General features: G+C 44.4%; 1 long non-coding RNA gene across 1 annotated transcript in view; it reads left to right on the top strand.

Moving 5' to 3' along the window:
* The first annotated feature begins 17,548 nt into the window (after positions 1–17,548).
* Positions 17,549–27,245, top strand: part of LOC120396731 — a 12,198-nt gene continuing 2,501 nt past the window's right edge. The window contains exons 1-4 of the long non-coding RNA XR_005593332.1: positions 17,549–17,761; positions 21,153–21,224; positions 25,581–25,693; positions 26,392–27,245. The exon at positions 26,392–27,245 is cut by the window's right edge and continues 2,501 nt beyond it. This is a non-coding gene — a long non-coding RNA (uncharacterized LOC120396731). The remainder of the gene's footprint in view (positions 17,762–21,152; positions 21,225–25,580; positions 25,694–26,391) is intronic.

The raw sequence follows: 27,245 nt of genomic DNA, 5'->3' as shown, positions 1-27,245 counted from the left end.
CCTATCCTGCGCAGAGATGTGGACATTTTCATTTTCAAAGGTATATATACATTTGGCTTTACATCACCTTTTAATTAAATAGTCTCTTGTGAGGTTTTTTTTCAGTGTACAGAGAAAAATAAGAGGTTTTTTTGGAGGCTGAAGATTTGAACTCTCTTAAATAATTCACTGTCTCATAAATTAAATCAGTGGAATCCCTAGCTGATTTCATTCCAGCAGTTTACAAGGATACAGAGCTATATTAAATCTTCAACTCTAAAATCTATGGTACTAAAAATTAGCATATTTATAAGTCTTGTCTTCTTCCACTAACATGGAATAATTTCACCAAAGTTAGAGATTATGAGCAAGACTTTTGAAAGAGCTCCACTCCCTGCTAGACACCTAAACAAGTTAGCTTTGTTTTCAAAACTGTCAGCACCCAGTTGTTCTGATTGGAAATAGCATATAAAATAATGTATGAGTCTAAATGGGAATTGAACTCTTTTGGAAAAACTGCAATTTTCTTGCTTTATAAGTGTATCTGTAAAAAATGGGAGCAGCTTTTTCATGATGCACTTTGAGTACGAGCTGGGCTGGTCATGTGATAGAAATCACCTGGTTTAAAACTTATGGTACTTCTGCTTCTTTATTGACTCAGACTACCTGCAGCAGGTCCAACACCCTGTGCTCTCAAAGGCAGCTGAATCTTGTCCCTGCCAGCAGGTATATGGGATCTTGGGGAACAATTACCACACGGGTGGGGTGCAAAATAAACTTTATTAAGAAAATACAAAAAACAGGGAAAATTCAATAGTGAGGGGTATGGGTTGTTAAGGTAGACAATTGGGCAGGGGTTTCTTTTTTGGTAAACAGTAAGGGGGTTTCAATAGTGGGGTACAACACAGTAGGATACAATACAGTGGGTAATCAGTTAACACTGAGGTATGAATGTAACAGGTAGCTAGCGATTTCTATGTAAAAAGGTGTGTCACAGCAGCATATAACCAATTAATAGTTATGGATAAAATGTGTTAAATAACAAACAATTCCAGGTAAAAATGTGTCACAGTGGTGTAAATGTAGAATGTGAGGGGTACCAGAAAGGAAAAAAGTAACAAATGGGGTTTTATGCTAGAGATTTAAACTTAGTGAGACAGAGCAAACAGGTTGCAAGCTTAAGCAGCAGAGAGAGTGTAACAAGGTAGAAAGACACAGGGCTTGTCTACACTACAGGACTATTTCGAATCTACTTAAGTCGAATTTGTGGATTCGACCTTAATAAGTCGAATTTGTGTATCCATACTAAATACACAAATTCGAACTTCTGAGTCCACATTCACGGGGCCAGCTTCGACTTTGGAAGCGGTGCACTGTGGGAAGCTATCCCACAGTTCCCGCATTCCCCGCTGCCCATTGGAATCGTGGGATTTCCCCCCAATGCATGCTGGGGGGAAAAATGTGTCGTCATTGAATCGTCAATCCCGCCCTCCCTGTCTTCCTTGAAAGCGCCGGCGGGAAATCTGTTCGCGCCTTCTCTGGTCGGGTTGCAGCGCGACGCCACAGCCCTGCGAGCATGGAGCCCGCTGCGATCATCGCTGCACTTATGGCCGTTGTCAACTCCTCGCACGTTATCGTCCACCTCTTCCACCGTCAGATGCTGAGAAACCGGGCGAGGAGGCTCCGGCAGCACGGTGAGGAGAGTGGCGCAGACCTCTCACAAAGCAGGGTACGCCGGGCAGTGGAGATCATGGTGGCAATGGATCAAGTTCATGGTGTGGAACGGCGATTCTGGGCCCGGGAAACAAGCACAGACTGGTGGGACCGCATAGTGCTGCAGGTCTGGGATGACACAGAGTGGCTGCGAAACTTCAGGATGCGTAAGGGCACTTTCCTTGAACTGTGTGACTTGCTGTCCCCTGCCCTGAAGCGCCAGGACACAAGGATGCGAGCAGCCCTGACTGTGCAGAAGCGAGTGGCCATAGCCCTCTGGAAACTTGCCATGCCAGACAGCTACCGGTCAGTAGCGAACCACTTTGGCGTGGGCAAATCTACCGTGGGGATTGCTGTCATTCAAGTAGCCCACGCAATCGTTGAGCAACTGCTCTCAAAGATAGTGACTGTCGGAAATGTCCAGGTCATCATAGATGGCTTCGCCACGATGGGATTCCCAAACTGCGGTGGGGCTATAGATGGGACTCACATCCCTATCCTGGCACCAGCCCACCAGGCCAGCGAGTACATTAACCGAAAGGGCTACTTTTCAATGGTGCTGCAAGCTGTGGTGGACCATAGGGGACGTTTTACCAACATCAACGTCGGGTGGGCGGGCAAGGTTCATGACGCGCGTGTGTTCAGGAACTCTGATCTGTTTAGACGCCTCCAGGCAGGCACTTTCTTCCCGGACCACAAAATAACGGTTGGGGATGTGCAGATGCCTACAGTGATCCTCGGGGACCCGGCCTACCCGCTAATGCCCTGGCTCATGAAGCCCTATACAGGCGCCTTGGACACTGAAAAGGAACTCTTCAACTACCGGCTGAGCAAGTGCAGAATGGTGGTGGAGTGTGCTTCGGACGTCTCAAGGGAGATGTCGGACCTTACTGACTCGCTCGGACATCAGCGAAAAGAATATCCCCGTAGTTATTGCTGCTTGCTGTGTGCTCCACAATCTCTGTGAGAGCAAGGGCGAGACCTTTTTGGCCGCTTGGGAGGTTGAGGCAAATCGCCTGGCTGCTGTTTACGATCAGCCAGACACCCGTGCTGAGAGACTATCCCAGCGGAAGCGATATGCATCAGGAGGCTTTGAAAGCGAGTTTCCTCGCAGAGCAGGGTAACCTGTGACTGTCCACTAGATTTTAAGAGAGCCTGATCATAAACCAAGTTTCCCCCACTTCCCAAGGACGTTTTAAAACTAAGGACATGTTTTAGTAATTAATAATAAATCTTTCGTTGACTTTGCATTTCTGTTTCTTCGTTGAAACATGGAAGCATTCTGTGCTGGTTAAGGTGTGCACTGATGGGTGGGTTTGCAGGAAGGGGCGAGGGGTGCCGTCTTTGGATAGGGGTTACCATGACGGCTGTGGGTTTGGGCGTTGGAAGGGGTGAGGGGTGTGGGGGAAGGGTGAGTATCTGCCCCTGGATGAGGTCTCTTTTTGGGGCTCAGGGCACCGGGGAGGATCGTGAGGATCCAAGTGCATGTGAAGGGAAGCCTGCCTTTACATTCGGGGATGTCAGGCACCAGGACCCTGCACAAGCATACACATCAAGGAAAGACCCGGGGCAGCATACACCACACAGACTGTCCCTGGTGCCTAGTGACTGCAGTCTGTGTGTGCCCTGCAGTTGACCCTGCAGCCAAGTCTGTAGCATGGCACTGTGGGCTATGCACTGACATTACAATTCCCCCCCCACCCCCACAGAACAACAGAAAGTCTTCTGACACCAGAAACGTGACGGAAACAGTCAGTAACACCAAACCGCTTTTAATAATGTAATACACAGTGGGGGGTTTGAACTTGGAGTTGGGACTGGTTGATGCTGTAAGGAAAGAGCTTGTACAAATTTACAGCGCGACAGTTGTCTCGAACATTATCGGTGTGCTGCGGTGCAGGGACAGTTCTCACGGCCCCTACCGCCTCCGTCTTGTCACTTTGGGTGAGGGGGGGACAGGACTTCTTGGCGTTGGAGGGCGGTTGCAGATGCACTGCAGGGGGGCTCTCTCCTCCTGACTGCGGTCTTGCAGAACATCTACAAGGCGCCGGAGCGTCTCCGTTTGCTCCCTCATTAGACCAAGCAGCGTTTGAGTCGCCTGCTGGTCTTCCTGCCGCCACCTATCCTCCCGTTCCAGGTGTGTGCGATGCTGCTGACACAGGCTCTCCCTCGACTGTCTCTGCTCTGCCGCCTCCGCTCTGGAGCTGGCCATCAGTTCCTGGAACATGTCGTCCCTTGTCTTTTCTTTCGGTGTCTAATCTGAGCCAGCCTCTGCAGGGGGATGGCGGGGCAGTCCGGGAAGGAGCCAAGCTGTGTGATGCGAAAAGTAGGTGATTTCCTTGAACAAGTACATGTTTGCCAACAGTAAACACAGTCTAGTCATTTTCAGTTAAGAAGACCAAACAGGGAACCAAGTCTCAGGAGATCTCGGAACTAGTCCGAGATTTCGGAATACGCTCTCATTGGCGGCGCGATTGCACTGGATAGCGCACAAGCGAGGAGAGACAGCTGCATCCTCTTGCACAAAGTCCTGGTAAGCCTTACAGTACAGAGTGCTTATCAGTTAGTGCTTAGCTGTGCTCTCCTGCTGGAGGCAATGTGCAAAGCAGAAAAGATGAGCGTTATGCGGCATCTCCCGCCAGTGAACGGGAAAGACCCCTGTATGCTTTTCCTCTGAGGCCTGCAACACGTGGCTGTTAGCGAGGTCATTCTTATGCAAAGTAAAACTCTGTTAAGCGAGGTCATTCTTATGCAAAGTAAAACTCTGTTAAGCGAGGGTCATTCTTATGCAAAGTAAAAGTCTACCATGCACAATAGTAACAGTACACTAATTCCACTAATTAGATGCAGCACTTCCACAACGACATCACCCTGAGGCGTGTCAGGCGCACACAGAGAGAGCGGATGTTAACAGAAGCCCTGCACAGACCAGGACCCTACGCTGCCATGCTCGTAGAGGCGATGGTCCCCCTGTACCTGAGGATGGCATGGCGCGGAAGAGTGTGCTTCAACGGAGCACCCAATAAAGCACCTCTCCCAAGAAACCTCTTGCTGAGGCTTTTCCAGCTGCTCTCTGAGAGCTTTTTTGAACTATCCCCAGAGGACTATTGCTCCATTCCTATATGTGTAGACCTGCTGTTTGTATAGTTTCATATTTAAAAATTTTTATATAGTATTTCTATTTTTTATATATATCCCTGTTTCTTATAAATAAATGTTTGCCTGTTTGTAGCACTTACCGCCTGATCCTTCCCTGATTCCGAGTCCGGGTTAACGGGCGGGGACGGTTGGTAGGGGATCTCTGTGAGGGTGATGAAGAGATCCTGGCTGTCAGGGAAAGCGGGAGTGGGTTCGATGTCGCCTGCGCCGTCCTCAAAAGACCCTTCCTCATCTTCCCCATCGGCGAACAGGGAGGAGGAACTGTCCCGGTACACTATTCCGTCCTCGGAGTCCACCGTCACTGGTGGGGCAGTGGTGGCAGACCCACCTAGAATGGCATGCAGTGCCTCGTAGAAGCGGCATGTCTGGGGCTGGGCTCTGGAGCGTCCGTTTGCCGCTCTGACTTTTTGATACCCTTGTCTTAGGTCCTTCACTTTCACGCGGCACTGCATCGCATCCCGGCTGTATCCTTTCTCTTTCATGGCTTTAGAGACCTTCTCGAAGGTCTTCGCGTTCCGCTTGTTGGAGCGCAGCTCCGAAAGCACAGACTCCTCGCCCCACACAGCGATCAGATCCCGGACTTCCCGGTCAGTCCATGCTGGGGACCTCTTTCTATTCTGGGATTGCCCGGACTCCTCTGCTGGAGAGCTCTGCATCGTTGCAGGTGCTGCGGAGCTCGCCCCGATGTGCAACCAGAACGTCAGATTCAAACCGCCCAGACAGGAAAATTAATTCAAATTTTCGCGGGTCATTTCCTGTGTGGCTGGCCAGAGAATCCAAGCTCGGACTGCTGTCCAGAGCGTCAACAGAGTGGTGCACTGTGGGATAGCTCCCGGAGCTGCTAAGTTCGATTAGCATCCACACCAAGCCTAATTCGAGCTAGCAAGTGCGAATTTAGCGTTACTCCACCTGCCGGGGTGGAGTACCAAATTCGAACTAAAGAGCCCTCTAGTTCGAATTAAATGGCTTCCTGGTGTGGACGGTTGAGCGGTTAGTTCGAATTAAAGCTGATAAATTCGAATTAAAGTCCTAGTGTAGACCAGGCCACAGAGAAGCTGGGGGGGGGGGGGTGTTTGCAGTGGGAAGACAGACAATTACAATTATACAGAACACAGCAAAATCTTATCTATGAGCTAACTTAACCAAGACTACACAAATTAAAATACAATGCAACAATTCTCTAAGCCTAACTTACAAAGTATAATGCTAAACTTAACTTAATGGGTGCACCTTATGCTAAGGATAGTTCCAGAGGGCTGAGTGGTGTGTGTCCAGGACACAGCTCCAAAGGGGGGGGGGTGACTGCAGCAGTGGATAGAGCTGAAAACAGTCCAAGGCAAAGCCCACAGGAGCAGAACTTAGCAGCAGCACAAACTTATTTTCAGTGGCAGAGTGCCACGGGGTTTAAGAGAGAGGTTTTAAAACGCAGACCAAGGTTTAGCTTGAGTCTGTGTGCTGGGGAGACAGAGCCAGCAGCCAGGATAGGGGGGTGGGTAACAGAGGTTTTAGGACACAGACCAAGGTTTAGCTTGAGTCTGTGTGCTGGGGAGACAGAGCCAGCAGCCAGGATAGGGGGCAGGGTGTAAGAGAGGTTTTAAGACACAGACCAAGGTTTAGCTTGAGTCTGTGTGCTGGGGAGACAGAGCCAGCAGCTAAAATAATAAAATAAAAGTATAGAAACTTTCACAGAGGGATTCTTACCATCCCACAAGGCAGCAGCAGCAGGGGCAGAAGCAGGCACAGCAGCAGCAGCAGCAGAGGATGCAGAGAGGGCTCAATTCGTTCACAATAATCAGGAGATCTCCAGGCAAAATTCGTTGTTCGTGGGGGGGGTTCAAAAACGGGGGTATGCTCAAAAATAAAACGAGAGCGGAGAAAGGACCCCCAGAACCCCTGGTTGATCAGACCAGGCAGCAATGCAAGAACCTTTCTGAAGTCTGTTCAAAAAATGTCTGTTTATAAAGGCAAACCCTGGCAGCTTCCCGCCAGTAACTCTGATTGGCTCCCCTTCTTACAGGTAGGAGAGAAGGCAGAGAAAAAAAAAACTGCAGGAAGCCACCAAGACGTGTTTGGACTAGTCCTGAGCCCAGAGGTATGACTCATGCCCAGGATCTTAAAAACACAATAGTCTTGCAGCTCTGGATAGAGCCTACCCTACACCAAGCCCAGGTTTTAACAAGGTGATAACAGGACTAACCCTTTGAACAGGGCAGTGGTCCCACTTAGCACAAGTGGCCATCCCTTTGAGAAGGTCAATGGCTTTTGTTAAGCAACTTAAGGGGCCCTCCCTTTGAGAAGGGCAGAGGCCCTGGTAAACAACTTAACAGCCAGGGAGGGGCGGCCACAGAGGAGAACAAGAACAAAATGGAGTAAGGGGACAGCTTTAAGAAACAAAATGGAGCTGTAAGAGACAAATCTGACCTTCCTTTGCTACCATTTCCAACCTGCACTTCTCCCTATGTCAATTTCCCAGCTACCCAAACAGCCCCTTCCCCACCCCAGTCTCACTAGATCCAACCCTACCCGAGCTCCAGGCTTGTGATGTAGCCATGTCCTACCACTAACTGAATTATAACCTTGTGACTATACGGTTAGGTATGATATCCCCTCTTGGCTGCCCCCCATCCCATGCCCAGTCCTATCCTCTGCTTCCTCTGGTCTCCCCCGTTACACCTACCACCTCACTCATTCTAATGAGAATAAAGTTGGAATCTCAGGTGAAATTCCATCATGATGCTAGTTCCTTCAGAAATGAGGAATTTAAAAAAATCCCCTATTCATCCACTGCTCGAATTTAAAGTAGACTTTCCATTGGTGTTCTGCTCACACAAACTTAACTTGGGACACCTAGATGCTACAGAGTGGTTCAACTGCATTAATGAATCTATTTTTTCATAAATATCCATAGGGCTTCCACGCAATGCTCGTATCATTTTGATGCTTTCATAAAGGGAAGGCTGTAAAGTAATAAATTAAGTCATTGGGCTGTCTTGTCTTTCCCTAAGAAACTGAGATACCATGAAAATTCATGGTGGTCATGTAGTAACATTTGACACGCTCTTTGAAATACTCTAAGAGAATCCAAAAACATTCCTATCCGAGTTGAGTTCTGCAAGCAACTTTCAGACACTGCGCTATAAATCTTTGAAAACCCAGGACTGTTTCTGTAATGAGCTTAAAAACCAAAAACACCTTATAAATCAGCAAATATTTTCAGAGTAATATTAAGTACCCCAAGGTTAGATTGTGCCCTTTACGCATTGCCCATAGAGTAACAGGCAGTACAGAGCAGTATTTCCCCAGAGAGAGCACCGGGAGCATTTTGTTGTCTGAATGCCTTTTGGACCTCCCAAGTGCACAGAGTTTTTGGAGTGCAGCTGACTACCCTCCATGCACCAGCCAACTCTGCAGGCCAGGGCATTGGAAGATGGAGCCATCCTTCACCACACTAGACACGGCACTAGACACGGGACTAGACACACCTGCCTCCTCCTTCACCACACTAGACACGGGACTGGAATTCTTACAAATCTTTTGCACGTACACACAACCCCTGCCCCCCAACACATACAATGTGCTCCCATACAAAGGGCTGCAAGAATCTGGCCCCCAGTCTGCAGAATACGTCTCCATGTTAATGTGGATTTAGCTCACAAGTTTACAAATATTTTTATCCAGAAGGAATAAAAATATCTTGCCTAGTAAAATTTCAAAGCACATTATTTCTTTGTACACTCTAATCTCTCTGCATTACTGAGGACAAATCATGTCTAGAATGGGTTATTTCCTCATCCATAATGCTTACAAACTATATTGAAATCTTGACACACCATTTTCATGGCTTATAAATACATCCTCCACCAACAGAGTCAGACTGTCTCTCACAGAAAGCTTACGTTGGCTTCCTTGGAATCAAAGTAATGTAAAGTGCACCATATGAAAACTTTAATTAGCAGTCATTAATGGCCAAGAGAATAGCTAACTATATGATGTTGCAGCCTTCTAAACGAAGGCCTCTACAGTTCGTGTTCTGATTCAAAAAGTCCATCTTGGTCTTTAATTGGGAAAATTTGATCATTTCAAAAGAATTAATCAGAAATGTACAGCTGGGACTTTACATTAGGAAACATTTAGAAAAATCATAGGTTACTCATGATCATGGAAAATAACATAGATGGAATCTGGAAATAAGTCCTTGTTTCTTTGGGCTTATGTATCATCCCCAGCAATAACTATTCTGCAAGTAGAACTCAATGGACATTTCTTCTCAAGATGCATATGGCAGAATAACATCCACTCTCCCATAGCTGTGCTGGCTGTGCAGTGCTCACAGGAGAGAAGCGTCACAAAACTTTATTTTTGTCAGTAAATTATTTCTTACCACAACCATGTTCTTTAAATGCTATGGGATTCCTTCTACTCCTGCTGCCAATAACAGGCAGATGCCACTCATCTGTATATCTTTCTCTCTCAAAGCAGAATATATGATCAGATGAATCCCAGAAGACCTCAGCTCCTGGATACATAGCTAACTCAAATTAAGCCTGGTGAAAACAAAGTGATGCTGGGGGGGGGGGGGCAGAGGGAATGCTTCGAAAAACTAATTGGGACACTATCTCTTGCTTCCACAAAGTGTTTGACACCCAGAGATAAAGCAATCTCAGACAAGGGGCTTCAGCTGTGAAACTAATTTCTGGAGCAGATTAGATTAATCCAGAGTCTGATCATGCTAGAAAATCATTTTTGATCAAGCATTCCTCCCATAACCAAAAGGATTTATACTAGAACAAGTTGGGAATTTTCCAACTACGTCTTTTCATCAGAAAATGCCGGTTTGTTGAAACAGAACTGTTCACAGTAAAGGGTCACTTTTGACAAATCTCCCAATTAAATTTTTTTTTAAATCATCAGAACATATCAGTATCATGAGCCAGTTTAGGAAACAATGGCTTTGAGCGACACTTTTTTTTTAGATCTTGGTGTCAGCTGCAGCCACATGTGATATTGAATTAATGTGCATGCAAACAATATGAATACACACACATGCACACATAGAGTATGTGTATCTTCAGAAAGATTTCATACCTGTTTGAAATTTGTGGACATACCTGCTCTATTACAATATATTGGTATCACCCTATTACTTTTAATTAATGGCAATAATGTAAATAATTATTCCACTTCAAATGAAAATAATGTCATAGAGAAAGCTATCAAAGAAATGAACATGTATTTAATGAATTCACACAACTAATACTAGTTTTCAAACAGTTTTTTAAAACTGTAATGCGAGAAACTTTTCCAAAACTTTCATCTCTGTGGAACAAACAGAACATCCAATGGTTTAATAAAAACGGTGTGTATATATCTTTATTGTAAGTGCTTTCACAAAGGCTAATCCCATCAGTACCTGTGCATTACAGAGATCTCCGAGATGAAGTCAATTTTATGATTTTGTAAAATAACTGGCAGCACTGAAGAGTGAACCAACCAATTATGCCCTGAAGCAACCAGTATGACTTTGAATAGAAATAAGGCACCGAAGGTTTTTTTAATACAATATTTCAAAGTGCATATGAAGATTTGCTCATCCTGTGAATGTAGTCAGTTTTCATTATACTGTGTGGGATATTGTGCTTAAATAATTGTGGACATTTTATGCACACACTGCATACATTCTGGCCTATAACAGTGATCAAAGAGGCTGCATGGGCCACTGGAGATATCTCATGGCATTGATATAAAGCCAGCAAAGAAAAAGTGCCAGCAAATAAAACTCACAGAAAGTCATATATGGCTAATAACAACTGTGTCTTCCTGTCACCTCTAAATGAGAATGAAGGTTGTAGCACAAAATAGCACTCACCCTCTGCTTGGTTGACTCTTAGGAAACATATTCTTTAGCAGACACATTATACCATCTGCCAACTTTGATAACTAGTCACTATCAATACCATGACAGTACTGAAAATCTACTGTAGAGAGGTTATAGCCCTTCTCTACTAACCCAGAATTCATTATTTTGATGAAATAACTATGTTAATTGGTGCTAATAATATCCCATCTTTCACAACAGAGCTAATACGTGGACAGCAGTTGTTGCAGTGATGCACTGAGAATTTGCATGTAACAACAAATAAATGTTCTTCTAGTGGTAGAAGCTTGTTCCATATACTTGCTTATTTGTGTTACCTCCCAAAACCGAGGCCTGTTTCCTCAAGAGTCTCTCTTCTGTCAGCTAGATTCATAGATTTTCAGGCCAGAAGGGGTCATTATGATCAACTAGGCTGATCTGCATAGCAGAAGCCACAGAATTTCACCAAGTGGTTCCTGCATCCAGTTCATAAATAGTTTAATACATATGAATAACAGACTAACAATAATATAAATATCTAGCTTATGCATGGTATTTCTTGTCTCTTTACCAATGTTGATTAAGTAATAGTCATAACACCTCTGCAAGGTAGGGAGATATTATTCCTATTTTACTATGGGGGGAACTGATACACAGGTAGGATAAGGATGTCCTCTCTAATGAGTCAGTGGCAGTCAGAATTAGAAAGTCTCTGTTCACTGTATCCCTTCCCATGCCCAGTCTCTTAGACCACACTGTTTTCCCTTCAGTTTATGCAATACCTATTGTTAGTACTAACCTGTGGACAGCTATGATTGCAGTGACAAACTGGGCAAGTGAAGACCCTTCATCAGAAATGCACTCCCATTGATCACCTCCTGTATAAACTCGGGGCTGTTAGCTCCATGGTATCACACAAGGAGGGAGCAGCCTGATCCCAAACCTTTTGTGGCTGAATATGCTAAAACCAATATCTGAAAACGCACTGATAAAGCCAGTACAGATCACTAAATAGAGGTGTTAGGGCCTTCTAAATAACTGGGACCAGGCCCCATTCAGAAGGAAAAGATTACAGCCTTCTTACCAAATGCACATCTAAAATATCACCCTTTGGATCCTGTTACCTTGAATTTCTAGGGGAAAGTGAGACTCCAATGTGACCCTAAGGTTGTGAACCAGAATAGGAAATGGTTCGAATGAGTGGACTCATCCTTCAAATGAGTGGGCTGAATCTCCGCCCTAGATCTCACAGACAAATGTTCAGGTGGGGACTTCAGGGGAGAGAATCTCTGTGAAGACTCCCATGAAGAATTCCTCCTGTATGTGTGTGTCTGTTTTTCTCTCCTCACATGGAATAGGCCCAGGTTCTGTTCAAAACCAGGCAGGTCTGCAGGATTTCACAGGAGGCCTCCACACCATCACTGTCCCCCTTTCCTAATAGCTCCACCATGTCTCTGTCTGCAGCAACTTCTGCAATTCATGGGTTGGAGACCTCCATAAAACAGATAATAAATCTCTTAGGATGCAGTATATTTTTTGGCCTAAGCTCCTTAGGACTGGAGTGAAGATAATGTATGTATGTCCATGAGAATCTGTGTACTGTTTCTTTAAATCTGAAGCAGGCCAGGCAGAAGCTCTCTTGTGAGAAGTGGGGAGGGGGGTGGAGAGACAGAGAGAGAGAGAGAGAGAGAATAGCTTTCAGGAAATTGTTTTCCTTATCCTCGTAACCAGGGGCGGCTCTAGCCATTTCGCCGCCCCAAGCACGGTGGCATGCCGCAGGGGGTGCTCTGCCGGTCGCCGGTCCCGCGGCTCCGGTGGACCTCCCGCAGACGTGCCTGCGGAGGGTCTGCTGGTCCCGCGGCTCCGGTGGACCTCCCGCAGGCGTGCCTGCAGATGCTCCACCGAAGCCGCAGGACTAGCGGACCCTCCACAGGCACGCCTGCGGGAGGTCCACCGGAGCCGCCTGCCGCCCGACCGGCAGAGCGCCCCCCGTGGCGTGCTGCCCCAAGCATGCGCTTGGCGTACTGGGGCCTGGAGCCACCCCTGCTCGTAACATTTTGTGTTCAACTCCAGAAAAATGCAACTCTTTCTGTGATTTGTCATCATTGTCACATGACACCTCTGGACCTCCCACGCACACTTGCCCCCTCCCTTTCAAGAGGTTTGACAAGGGCCTTCTACAATTTCCATAGGCAGAATGGACAGGGGTAGCTGACCTTACCACTGCATGAGGGAGGTGAGATATCCATATGCAGAGGGAGCCTCTCTCTATGTTAAGCTAGAGAGGATGATCCAGACCTTGGTCATTTCTCTATTTCCACAGCTCACAAGCATTATTTCAGTTTTCGCTATTTGAGTCTCATTCAAACCCTGATCCCCATTAAATGTGGAAACCCTCGAGTTTGTTAGTAACTTTTGCCTTTGGGAAAATTTATCTTTTATAGTTTGTATTTTTTATTTAATATGCATAGAAATAAAATCAAAATGGTACTTATACCTAGGTGTTAGTCTGCTATGGGTCCTGTAGCTCACTCCAGTACAATAGGTTGCTTTCAAGTACATTTGTGTATTGCTTGCTTACCCCAGCCTCTTTATTTTCCCTTTTGCAACTAAAGAAAATAATAATGTGTGTTCTCTGAGTTCCCTTATTCACAACAGTTTTCACTTTCCAGAATGCCTAAAATGAATAAAGTATACTGCAATTCCTTTTTTCTTGAGAAATCTAAATTTATAGTATTGATTTTTATTTGTTTTTATTAAAAAGATTTTGAACATTTTGCAGACAATTTCAGTTGAAGAACATTATGGACATTACAATTTCAGTTGAAGAAAACAGTGGGCTGTATTATTTCCTTTGATAATGTTAGATATTGCATCGTAGTGCGAAGGTTGGACAGGCCTGTGACCAGGGCCGATCCGGAGAACAGAAGGGTGTGCTGTGTCTGGTGCCCAAAATACGGATGTGGACCTGAGGTTGAAAAAGGAAAAAGAGAGAGAGGTAAGAACCTTTTTGATCATCCTTCATGTAGGAATGAATGACACGCTAGATTTCGCTAGAGAGGATCAAGGAGACTATGCCAGGGTTGTAAGTGGCGCGGCTCAAGGAGAGGGAGGGTGAGGGTTCAGTTCTATGGGATTCTAGGAAGGGCGGGGGAGGGGAGGGGGGGGAGTGAATCGGATCGTGGTGGCTGAGGGAGTGGGTGGGGTTAAGGAGGGCTTGGGGGGTTGGGGGGTGGGAGGCTTTTTTTGGGACAGACAACTGTTTCTCAGGGATGGGCTCCACCTAAGGGGAAGGAGGTAAAGGAAGGAGGCTGGCTCATCTGATCAAAGAGCTTCAAAACTTAACACTGGGGGAAACTAGACACTGGGAGGAGGATCGGTAGTGCTCCAATTTTCACATTGGGAGTTGGGACAAGGGACAACAAATAGACAACAGATATAGGGAGAGGGGCGGGGGGGGGAGGGGGGATAGGGGGACGGATCTACACTACTAGATCAACAAGTCATACTGTGTCCCTACCCGAGTTGAGGAAAGAGTGAAAAAGAGTGAGAGGAGTTTGTTAGGAAATTTTGATGTTTGTTCACCAATGCGAGAAGTGGAGGAGAGGATGGAGAGCTCCTGGTCCGGGGTCCGAAACCGATAAACATGGGGGAAGGGAAAAATGGTGGACTGGTATGGTAGGAAGGGTATGTGCTGTTTAGGGGTATGTGTAAGGTGTAGGGTAAAGGTGGGGCTGTGTATATCAATAGTAGAGGGAGTGTAACTGTATATCAATAATGAGCAAATGACAATGCAGAGTCTGTTTGGGCAATGGTGGAATGGAAGAAAAATACCAGAGCTCACCATAGTGATGGGGGGGTGCTACCGACACCACCCTTGATAAGTGCTATAGAGAGATAGGATCTTCTTTAATGATTTGAGTTAGAGAAAGAAGGAGAGCTTTAAACTTTTTGAGGATGTAAAACACTAATTAGAATGAATTGAACAACAGGGATAATATAACTCGGATATAGATTGGGAAACAAATGAATAGAATCCTTAGGCCTTCCCTTTTCCTAGCTGTGATAATGAATTCCTTCATCAATTTTTTTTTGAATTGGAAGAGACCTTGTTGTTTTTTGTTGTTGTTGATTTTGGTGACACTCGAGTGATCATGAGCTAACATTGTTTTAGGGGAATACCTTGGAGGTCAATAGTCGTTGAGGAAATAAATGGGAAAATAAAAGAGACTATAATTAAGATTTACTAGGTTACTAGTGGGAAGTTTTAATTTTACTAAATTATGGGGCAACATATTTAGGTGGGCGAGGGCAGAGGGCGGGGATATTTAGAGGGAGGATGGCAGTTGAGGGGAGAGGGTTTTGAGGTTGCAAGTTGCAGGAGCCAGAGGAGCAGTGAGAGAGCAGAAGGGTAAGGCTTTTAGGAGGAGCGTCTTGAAGGGAGGGAAAAGAGGAAAAACAGAAAGGGAAAAAGGAAAAGGGAGAAAGGAGGGAAAAGAAGAAGTGAGAAGGGTTGAGGGATGCAGGGAAGGAGAAGCTGTGAAGGTGGAAAGGTGGAGAAGGACTGAGAGAAAAAGTTGAAGACGAAGCGAGAAAGGGGAGCAAAACCAATAAAAACCATAAGAAAACAGTTTTAATAGGATAAAAACCAGAAAAGAAAGAAAGATACCGTTAAAACTTTAAAACTTTAAAAGATAAGGATATTCTTGGATAATCTTGGAATGGCAATGAAATGAGGCTAAATAATTGTAGATAGTTCTTGGAATGGGATGAATAGGATAGGGGGGACCAATAGTGATAGAAGTGAAGCTAGACCGGAACATCTTCATCTAGAAATTTAAAGAAACTTGGAAGCCATCTTAGAACAGCTTAATAATAATCAATAAATATTGATATATTTAGGGCTTATAATCTTTAATAAATTCCTAATATTAATTTAACTATGAAAAAATTAGGAAATACTAAGTAGGGATATATCTCTGGATTGAACTAACTGAGTTGTAGTTATAAAAGTGTTAGGTTAACATCTGTAGTATGTGGTTCAAAGTAAATAGTATGCAAAGTTAGCAAAGCAAAGAGCATGAGGCCGAAGGGAAGATGGATAGATTACAGAGAGAGAGGTTCGTTGGATGGATTACAAACGATAGGATCGAGATTTATCTCATTTAATTTATGATTTTGGTAAAAAGAAATTCTTGTTTCTATATTAGGAAAGAGAAAGATAGGGAATGAAAATGGATGGTGATCAATGGAATTGATTGTGATGGATGGGAGTATACCGCAAATGAAATTACTGGTTGGGATAAGGGAAAAAGGGGAGAGGACTGCAGAGGTGATATGAGGAGGAGGAGGTTGGAGAGGGGGGGGGAGAAAGGGGAGGTCTTGCTGGCTCGGTTTGAGGGGTATTTAATTAATTTATTTTAATGCTTCCTGGGGTTTATTGCTTTATTTTATTGACATAATGGGAACCAAGAGGCAAGTTGGGATAGAGTTGATGGGAGACACCCAGTCAGGGGATGATGACACCAAGATAGGAGTATTGATAATTGGATAGGATGACCTTTTAGAACTGGAGTATTAGTGAAAGGTGGAAGTAGTAACATAATGATTAGAGGTAAGAGTAGTAAGTTTAAGAGGAGGAGATTTAGGATGTCTAACAGAGGAGAAGGAGGAAGAGTGGGACGCAGTTGGGATTGGAAGAGGAGGAGGAGGGTGGATGTCTAGGAGATGGCTAAGGCAAATGCATGAGGTAGGTAAGGCAATGTGGGGTGGGAAATAAGCGTTAGATGGTATTTCTAGTAGTGAGGAGGAGGTGCTAGTGAAGGTGAGGAGAAGCTAGAAGTTTATATTAGTGGGGTTGAGACCTCATTTGAAAAGGAAGAAAAGAAGGGGAGAAGGGCCACTAGGATGAATGAAAGAATGGAAGAACAGAAAAGAGGAAGAGGACTTGAGAGATTTTAAAGAAGGAAGGGCCCTCCTTATGAAAAAGAGAGGAGAGAAGGAGGTTTGTTTACCTTAACCAAAAGAAGGATAAGAGGAGATATGATTAAGAATTACCATTTAGGAGAGCTAATGTGGAAGGAGGAATGGAAGAAATGATAGGTGCTACTTGAAATCAGACATGAGTCAGACAGAACAGCGAACTGAATAGACGAAGGAAGAAACTGGAACAGGGGACGAAGGTTTCATGTCATGGACCTCCATGGGGAGTAGCCTAAGCTAGGAAAGTATGGACACTGGGGAGGATGGATAGATAGTGGGTGATTAATATGGTAGGATATATAGGGAGGATGGTAGTATAATAAGTAAATGGAGTATGATAGTCAAAGTTATTTATGTGGTGCTGGAGAGTCTGCTGGGCATGCTCGAGTGGGGGTTTGCCTCAGTTGGGTTTGGCTTTTGGAGTCTGCTCTGGAAGATTGGCAGGGGCCCTGGAGGGTTTTAGGGGAGGTCCTCTCCTTTTGGGCCAGGGGATTTTGCTTGAGGCTTGGGAGGTTTTCGATTCTGGGCTGCATGGGGCATGTATCACCACAGCCACTGGAAACTCAGCTATTAATGGAAGCTAGAACACAGAGTGGTGGCTTGTTATTCTGCTAAAGGGCACTGTAACTGGGAGAGCTGACTCAGGAACTATCTCAGCACCCTGTCACTCAAATCCCTGCCAGTTTATGGTAATTGAGCTCTGATTGAAAGACAGGCAGTTGGCAGAGGAGGCCAATTAATTGAGCGGAGCTACAACTGAGAGGTTAATTGGTTGGAAGTATCCCCAGCACCTACGACTATATAAGTAAACCAGACATCATTGCTGGGAAGAGAGCTTGATGGAAGGCAGTAGTAGGCAGGATGGGCTCCTGCACCTGTACCCTTCCCCAGGAGCAAGTGGGGGAAACTGGCTACTGATTGTCAATATAATAAAAGCATTGTGGTGGATAAGAGTGGTTCTGGTCAGTGGCTGAGGTTGCAGAGGACTCTCAAGGGACCACCCCATGACAGGCATCTAATGAACATCAGTCATCACCTGAAGTGCATCAATATCTAAGCATGGTTGTGTTAAGGGTGAGTTTGTTAGTTTAAAATTGATTCCTACATATCAGTTTCACATCACTTTTACAGAGTAGGACTGTTTCCCTTAACCCCAGTACCCCCCTCTAGCTGTTGTCACATCCACTCAGGAGTCTCCATTTTGGTGTCATTTCCCAAGATAATGTTAATTTATGAAGCCTGCTTCCAAAGACCCAACTAGTAGCAACCTAGACCCTGCAGTATCATTGAAAACAAGTTATCTATATCCATTTAATATATAGTACTGAAATAACAAAAGCTGCAACAACGAAATGAAAGGTTTTGTGAGAATGTATTTCCTTTCAAAATGAGAAATGGCATAGTCCAAAAAACCATTTGCTTCACAATGCAAGGCGCCTCATGTGCAAAATCATAGGTTTAGAATTGTTCAGCCAATCAAGCAATAGGATTGGCTGAACATCCCTGAGTGCTTTTATAATTTAGGTCATAAGGTTTAATTAGCATATTACAGTTTGGGTAAATGAACAGTACGGAGATGCCAAAACCTAAAATCCTAAAAATAGTAGCACATAAATCTTCCTGCTGTGGTGCACACATGCAGCTGTAAGATAACTGATGGACTGAAAATGCTGCCTGAGTATAGCATTAGGATTCTAAACAGTAGAGGAACTCCACTAAACAAATTTCATAGGTCAGCAGAAATTTATCTGGTTTCTTTTGTGGCTGTAACTCGCTCCTTGCCAGCTAAACCACATAAAGGAGCAAAGGAAGCAATGAGTGCAAGGTAAAGCAAAGGGAAGGGAGTGACATGAAAAAGAAACTTAAGGTGATTTTTTTAAAAGAGATGTATACAAAAGGTACAATACTTTGAAACTACACTGCTTCTTGAGAAAGAGAAGATGAAAAACAAAAGAACAGCAATAACTAGTATATGGGGGCCGGGAGGGCAGATGATGTCCTGTGTTTCATCTCAGTGTGTTTTCTGAGGTATTCTCTCAAATACAAATTCTTAACCCTTCTCAATACAGTGGACATAGTAGTTCTACTCAAAGAGAAGTGGAACATAAAGCCGAACAGTGCATTCCTTCAGCAGTCATTCTGACAGTTTTTAGAACACTACCCAAAACAAATGTTTTCTTAAGAAAAAGGATATCAGGTTGGACTAGCAAATCTCTCTCTCTGTCTCTGGGCCTTGGCTCCATCTGAATAGTGCTAGCCCAACTTTCTGTCTTCCCGTCAATGCTACTGACGGTATTGCCAATACTATGCATTCAAAAAATCATGAGACTGTCTTTTAAAATAATGATGTAAGGGCTAGTATAGACCTAGAGCAGAGGTGGCAAACCTGAGCCTGAGAAGGAGCCAGGATTTACCAATGTACATTGCCAAAGAGCCACAGTAATACATCAGCATCCCCCCATCAGCTCCCCCCCTCCACTGCTCCCAGTACCTCCCACCCACCGGCAGCCCCCCCGATCAGCTGTTTTGTGGCATGCAGGAGGTTCGGGTGGGTGAAGAAGCGAGGGCACGGTAGGGTCAGAGGAGGGCACAAGAAGGAGTGGAGTTGGGGCAGGGCCTGTGGCAGAGTCAGGGGTTGAGCAGTGAGCATCCCCCGGCACATTGGAAAGTTGACGCCTGTAGCTCCAGCCCCAGAGTTGGTGCTATACAAGGAGCTGTATATTAATTTCTGAAGAGCCGCATGTGGCTCCAGAGCCACAGGTTGGCCAGCTCTGACCTAGAGGGATGGAACTCTCAGCTCTCTGTGTAGGGGACAAAGGGAACAACCAGCTCTGGCCAGTCTCATTTACATGAATTCCACCTTCAGAATTTTGATGCTTTGGTTGGAATTTATTTATATATTCATGTGCTAAAGAGATAATAGATTATTACCATTAGTATACTTATGAAAGAGCATAGGAATTGTGTAGGATAGGCCTGGGAGTGAGGGGCAGCCTAAGAATATGATACTAGACTTTGGTTGGATAACAAAATGCAAGTTCTATACATGAGATTAGTTTGAGGTTTTGATCAGAAGTGCTAAGCAGAGGTATAGGGCCATGGTTTCAGGGGCGGCTCCAGGCCTCAGCACGCCAAGCGCGTGCTTGGGGCGGCATGCCGCGGGGGGCACTCTGCTGGTCGCCGGGAGGGCGGCAGGCAGGCTGCCTTCAGCGGCATGCCTGCAGAGGGTCCGCTGGTCCCGCAGCTCTGGTGGACCTCCCGCAGGCGTGCCTGCGGAGGGTCCACCAGAGCCGCGGGACCGGCGACCAGCAGAGCACCCCCCGTGGCATGCTGCTGTGCTTGGGGCAGCGGAATGTCTAGAGCCACCCCTGCATGGTTTGGGTGTGTTTCCTATCTTGAAGTTGTGGCCTGTATGGAGTTAATTGACTAGACTAGCAGTGCTGCAGGCTTTGCAATGAGGATTAACTAGAGCAGTGGTGGCAGTAACAGAGCTGAGCTGAGCTGACTTTGCAGTGAGAACTAGCTGGACTATCAGCAATGTAGAGCTGACTGCACAGCAACCCGACAGATGGTGGCAGTCTTAAATTGACTTTGTAGTGCCTCAGAGAGGTGTAGCCTCCTGCTTCAATGGGTCCACTATGCTAAAATGCTGAGGGGGCCTTGATTACCCACAGGAGCACCATCTGCTCTGGTGCAGCAACCCCAGTCTTGGCCTGGTATGTAGCAGAGACCTGAGGGGAGAGTGGGGGGACCTGGAGAGAGACCTTGCCCCACACTCTCACCACCACGGCAGCTCATTTCCTGCAGGGCTGGGCCCAGCTCCCTGCTCTGGGCAATTGCAACCTGACACGTGGGATCAGAGCCCCTCAAACGTCTGGCCCAGTTACCCTCTGTTGTGACGGAGGAGTGGCCAGGCCAAACCTGTGAGGCACTGCAACCCCTTGCACCAGGTTACAACACCTAAAGCAGAGAGCAAGGCACAGCCCTGCAGCACAGGACCCACTGCTGTAGGGTGAGACCAGGGCAGGCTCACTCTCCAACCACCCCCTGTGGCCTCCCCTCCACACCAAGCCAGGAGAAACATATGTTTGCCAGTTCTTGCACTCTTGGTTTAATAATTTCTGTGGGTGCAACTGAGCCATGAACCCACATTACCACCACCCCTGCAGCACGTGGCCAGCAGAAACAGAGCTACTTTCACAAAACGGCACAATCTGACAAAGCAGTTCTCTCTGGATTGGAGGAGACCTACCTTTCAATTACAACTGAGACCAATTGGAGAATTACTGACACTAACTGATGAACTAAGAGTGACACTGGTTTTAGGGGGGTGGCTGCCATCACATGGACAATTAATATTAGTAACCCTGGGACTGACCAACTTCCTGATGCACTGATTTGAGCTCCTAATTTTCTTGCATGTAAACAGATGTACTAAGTTTTCATGTTTCCCTTTTTTGCCAAGCATAAAGATATTGTGGATCCATATTCCCGTGGCCTCCTGAGTGCTTGTGAAGGGGAAGAACCACCTGGAAAGGTAAGCAGGGAAGTTTCACTTTAATTTCCCAGAGCCAACAGTAGGGCTCTGAGTGGGGACTTAAGCCACAGTTTCTTTTACTTTAGAAAAGGACTTCTGGACAGAGTGAACTCAGCTCGTGTTGCTGCCATTGGCATCTAGCAAAAGGGATAATATGAGAATTCTTTTTTTAAAATGGTAAACTTGGCATTCTTATACAAGTCTTCTGGCTCTTGAGCCTGTAGGTTTCTCATGGTTGCAGAGTTAACTTGGAAACATGGGCTAGAAACACTTTTAATTATGATAGCTGAAGATCTGGCATAATTACACAACTCTTCAGGCTTCAGCTCCTAGAAATAGAAGAGACACACCAAACACCATAGAACTTACAAAATAATTACAAGAGTTGGCAACGCTATAGTTGGGTAATGCACACTGTCACAAATTCCTGAAGTGGATCAGGGGGTTTCTGCACCAATTTTAACAGAGAGCAAGAAAAACTGGGTCTTAGAAAACCTTTTCTTAAGAAAACATTTCTTTTGGCTAATGTTCTGAAAAGTACCACAGTGATTACTGTAGAAAGCAATTGGTGAAGGGTTAAGCCAAGTGAAGCATGTGCAGTTGGGTTCAGTCACTGATCAGGCCTATCTGCTCTCTATCAAAAGAGAAGGAAGAGGGGAGCAGAGGGGCATTTTGGTTGGCTGGAAGGTGGGGGAAGGCTGTTCTTTTGCTTGAATCCCATGGGTAAGGGACAGAACTTTTATTTTAAAGCTTTGGCTGAATCCTAGTAGAAATAAAAGGGCATTGGGCATTTATCTAAACTGTTGTTTTACCATAGGAAGGACAGTTCAGGTGGGAATTTTTGGTTGTGTCCCCAAAAGACTTTAGATGTAGGCCGTTTGCACTTTAAGGGAAGGAGAGTCCTTCTAGTGACAGGCCATTAACATATTCTTTCAGGGGCTAAATGGAATCTAAGGCTTTGTCTATAGCAGCATGTTTGTTGCCAAAACTTTGTTGGTCAGGGGTCTTAAAAGTTTCACCAACAAAAACACAGGTGTGGACTGCACTATGTCAGCAGGAGATGCTTTCCCACCGACATAGCTACCGCCACTCATTGGGGGTGGTTTAATTATGCCAGTGGGAGAGTTCTCTCCCGCTGGCATAGAACGGCTATGCAGGACACCTTATAGTGGTGCACTGCAATGGTACAGCTGTGCCGCTGTAAGGCCCATAGTGTAGACATAGCCTAAGAGAGGATTGTCACAGTTCAAGGCAATTGCACCTGTATTCTTCCTAGGTGTCCAGCAAGGACACCCACTCTTAGGCTTCCTGCTCCTCAGCCATCACCTCTCTTGGGTGGAGTCATCTCTCTCTCTCTCTCTCTCCCCCTCCTGATTGGGGTATTTTGAGGCTGCCCAGCTCCCTGCCTGAATTCCCCAGAAAAGCCAGACTTCCTAAGCAGGCCTGCTTTACCTTTTTTCCTCAGATACAATAAATGGTGTAATTGACACAGTTCAGTCACCACACTGCTCTTTCTAAATAAGCACATTCATTCTTAAGGTAAAAGCATTGTAGGGAAAACATTAAAACGATGAAAAACCTACACGCATTCTAATAAGCTTGCCAGAGATCACCCCAACTCCACTGAGGGCTCTGGCTGGTGAACAGCCCTTCAAACCTGACCCGGGGGGTGTTCTGTGGTTCCCCAGTCCATAACAGCTTTGGTTCAAAACCAGTATACTCATAAATATATGAGTCCCTCTTTTATGCACCTTGGGCCTTTTGGTCCTGAGAACAGGTAATTTGAATAGCCAAGTCCCCAGTCTAGGGCAAAGCTTCAAAAGATTAGGTTCCAAAGGTGGGCATTTGCATTCCCCTCCTTTCACATAATTTCTAGGAAACCTATTCAACTAACAGTTTGTTTTTGTCTTAGCCGCTTGTTTAAAAGAGTCTTTTAAAGCTCATAACATTTCCCCAGGCTTACATTAGTTAAGTATCCTAGACAAGTTACATACAACCTCAATAACACAAAGATATTTGCATTTTTAATGCAATGAGCTCTTAAAATACTTAATTCAATAAGGTTTGTCCAGGATATTACAGGAAATTGCCATATCTGTCACAGTGATCTCTAGAAAATTATAGTTACATCTCTTATTCATTTTGTGAAATTGTGCCCACAAACAATGTTTTATTTCTATGGAAAGCAAAGGAGTAAAGTTATAAAACTGCAAATACAAAGTCCTTCTTTCCTATTGTTAAGGGGAAATAAAGGTTGACAGCCATTCCTATTAAAATATATTATCCACAGCTCGCTAATACAATCAGTTGATAAGCCTTATTCTCCCATAAGGCCATGCCTACATGGGAAAGCTGATGCGCATAGCTATAGTTGAATGGAAGTCGCCCCCATCAGGCATAAGAACTTGAGCAGGTTTAAAGCTGCAGAATTTCCTCCCCAGTCTTCCATTGGGAGTGGAATCTAGCCCTGACAGAAGAAGCTGAGGATGTCAGTTGCCCTGCTTCTACTCTGCTGCCTGCATCGCTGATTCTTCCAGGTGGACTCCTCCAAAAGAGATTGTGAGCCTCAGGCTGTATCAGTTTATGCCATTTTCTTCCATGGATCTGTAGGAGAGTATAGAGGAGCACAGGTCCCTCCACTTGCACAGTCTTACAGCCTCCTCTGTCCTTTGTACCCAAACAGAGATTTAAAAAAAAACCCAAGAAAATCTAATAGTTACTTTGAAAATGCCATTGTTACTTGCTGTTGTGCTCTCATTCCTAGGGCCTCACCTTTTTATGTGTGTGTGCGTGTAATATGTATCCACTGAGGAATAACCAAATCATGGTGAGGGTGGAGTCATTCATAAGATCACTGAGCTCAGTTCTTTCCTGTAGGTGTGTCTTCATTTCCTCCTAAACCTTCACAGCTATAAGACTACTAATTGCTCTCTGGCCTAACAGACATTCTTCATGACTTTAACATTTAAAAGAGATTGGGTTAGTGCCCTTTGTGTAATTAGTTTCTGAACAGAAAGGAGACATTTCAGAAAGAGGGAAGGGGAGGAAAGGAGGTCGGAGATTAAATGTGGCATGAGGGACAGTGGATGGGGGGGTTATATTGTTTCCTCTCTCTCTCCCTTTTTTTGATGGCCGGTTATTTCCCTAAACTGTAAGGTATATATGAGTCTTGACAACATAATACATCCAATTATTCATTAGCAATATCCTACTGCATTCCTCTACAATTGTATGAAAGGGATTCATTGTCTGTATTAAATCACGAGGGACTTTATTTTTACAGAGATAAGCTTTCCCATCTTGTGCAGCTTGTCTGCATCCTGTTAAAGAAGAGTACCTACTGTGGGGAAAAGAAAGGAGGGATGATGGGTCTTCTGCCTCTCCGCCTCCTAATAGTCTTTAGGAATTCATTTGAATCATCATCAATAGCAACAGAAGGGGGGCTACCCGACTTTGATCCACCAAGCCTCAGTAGTGAGTTCTTCCGGTTACATGCGCAGTTAGCTAGTGTCAAAGCAAAAGAAACATTAATATTTAAAGAACAGTAACAGCACAGAAAAAAAAACAGTTGAGATATCAGTGATCCCTACTAGCCACACCAAGGGGATTTGAGTGCATTCTGCTCCTCACAAGAGGTGCTCACTCTGGCCTCCATCTTGCAAAGAGTTATGCCCGTGCTTAATGCTATACACAGTGACTAGTCCCATTGACTTCACAGGGAATACTCCCAGTGCATAAAGGTAAGCATGTGTGTGAATTTGCAGGCTTGAGGCCAATATTGCAAGATCAGGGTCTTGCACCTAAATCTGTATCTAGATATTTAAAGTGGGTAGTTTTACTACTGAAGTTTGAGAAATTCATGCTATTTGGTGTGAAGTCATTTTAGAATGATCCATTATCTTAAAACAAATTTGTATTTTTTCTAGTTTCATACATTGCATTTGTCACATGCACTTATTGAACATTATCTTTTTAATCCAAACCTTATACCTAAGGACTAGATCCTGCAAAGGGATCTATGTGAGTAGACATTTTGTTTAATTTTGTTTAATTTTTTGTGTGTTTTTATTTTTACTTAATTGCCTTTTTTACTTAATTGTATTTAATATATTTATAGGCACTTACTAAATTGACTCTGTGTAACGTCTCTTTTTAGAAGGCTGTACACATTAGTTAATGCTATTAAAATATACTCCAAGTAAAACCACAGCAGCTTATTTTATGGATATTGTTTGTTAATTTGTAACCATAAAATACATATGTGCATAAAATAGTTCTTGGCATTTATCATCCAATGAGCTCAAAGCATTTTACAGAAATAGGTAAATCTCATTCTCCCTCTTTTTATATATGAAGAGACTGAGACACAGAGTAATGAAGAGACCTTCCCAAGACAAGTGAGTGGCAGAGCCAAGAATAGAATCTACAGCACCCTGTTCCATACCCATTCCAAGGAGCCCTATCTAACGGTAACTGTACAGATATATGTGTCAGCAAACAAGCTGCCAATTAATTGTATCTTGGTTTGAATGATTGGCAATTAGGTCTGGTAAAAAAAAATGTGCTGTTTTTCCACAGAAAATTGACTTTTTGCCTAAATGAAATATGTTGTGACATGTGTCTTTCTGTGGAAACTTTCACATTGTTTAACTAAACATAAAGGCCTGAAATCCAAAATATTTCTGTTCACAACATCTATCTATCTATATCTGTATAAACACACACACTCTTATAGAAGTGGTAGTTAGATTGACTCATGTCCCCAAACTCATGACCCATTCTCCTCTATAGGTTGAGCTTCCCAGCTGGACTTCATGTCCCATGAAGCACTGTGGCCCTGGGACTTCTGCAATGTACTATCTTTCCTCACCAAAAAGGGGAAACCATGGTGCAGAATGGGAGGTGTAGTCCAGCCAGGGTGACAGAGAATGAGAGAATGAGGCACAGCAGAAGAATTTCCAAATCAAATTTTTCAGGTTTCAGCTTAAATATTACAGGCTTTATTTGTATTTTTAGTGGGTTTTTTTTTTTGCCAAAACATCAAAAATCTTCCATGGGAAAACCCTTTTTCTAATCAACTTTAGTAATAATATTTTTTAAAACAACTATGCTGTTTTTTTGAAACTTATTAAAATACATGCTTCTGTTATTTTATATTGCTCATTAGGCGACAAAATGAATAATGAGGAATACTTCAGAAACAACAGTGACATTGCCCAAATGCCAGGAAAAAGAGGGACATATGGAGAATTCAAGAACAACTGAAAACACACAGGGAAAACAAAAAAGGGAGACTCCTCTGTAATACAAAGCCGCTGAATTAAACACTTGACAAAGGTGCAGGGGGAAACCGTGAAAAAATCCCTTGCCTTTTGTTTTAAAAAACAGTGTGCATTCGTTCTTATCAGTGATGGATGATTTGATGTGTTATGAAGTCAAAGAAACATCAACAGAGCATGAAACAAGGCATCAGTGCCGGGGTGAAAAAAACTGACCCAGCGCTCTGCTTTTCAAAGAATGGTAAATGATAAAACGGAGGCAAAGGTTGCTTTTTCTCAGCCTCCTGACAGACCACACTTTGTCTTGAATTTCCTCTAAAAACACCTGCATTATTATATCCATTAAGAAAATACTCAAAGGGTCCTGAGGTAACAAATGATATGAGATAGGGGACCCTGAGCCAGGTGTACAAAGGAATATTTCTAGAGTTGATATTACAACTTTGCTGAAGACTTACGGGAATTGCCTCAGGGTGTCGTCATGTCAGCAAAGCAACTAGTACAGGGACATAAATGAAGGCAGCCCCATTCAACTTTATATAGAAAAGATTTCGACCCTCATTGCTGTATATATTGTGTAAAGGAAATTGCTGGTATTCCGACAGTCTGTGACATTCCTTTTTTGTGCCTCTCCAGAAGAAATGGGAAAGGAAGAAATTTGTTCTCTGAGGAGAGGAATTAGTTTTTATGATGATTTAATTAAAATAATGCACAAAGCCTTGTAAACTGGCAACACAATTCA

Source organism: Mauremys reevesii, linkage group 2 (genome assembly GCF_016161935.1).
Source record: "Mauremys reevesii isolate NIE-2019 linkage group 2, ASM1616193v1, whole genome shotgun sequence".
Taxonomy (NCBI): Eukaryota; Metazoa; Chordata; order Testudines; family Geoemydidae; genus Mauremys; species Mauremys reevesii.
The sequence above is the reverse complement of the archived record's forward strand: the minus strand, read 5'-3'. Positions and strand labels throughout refer to the sequence as shown.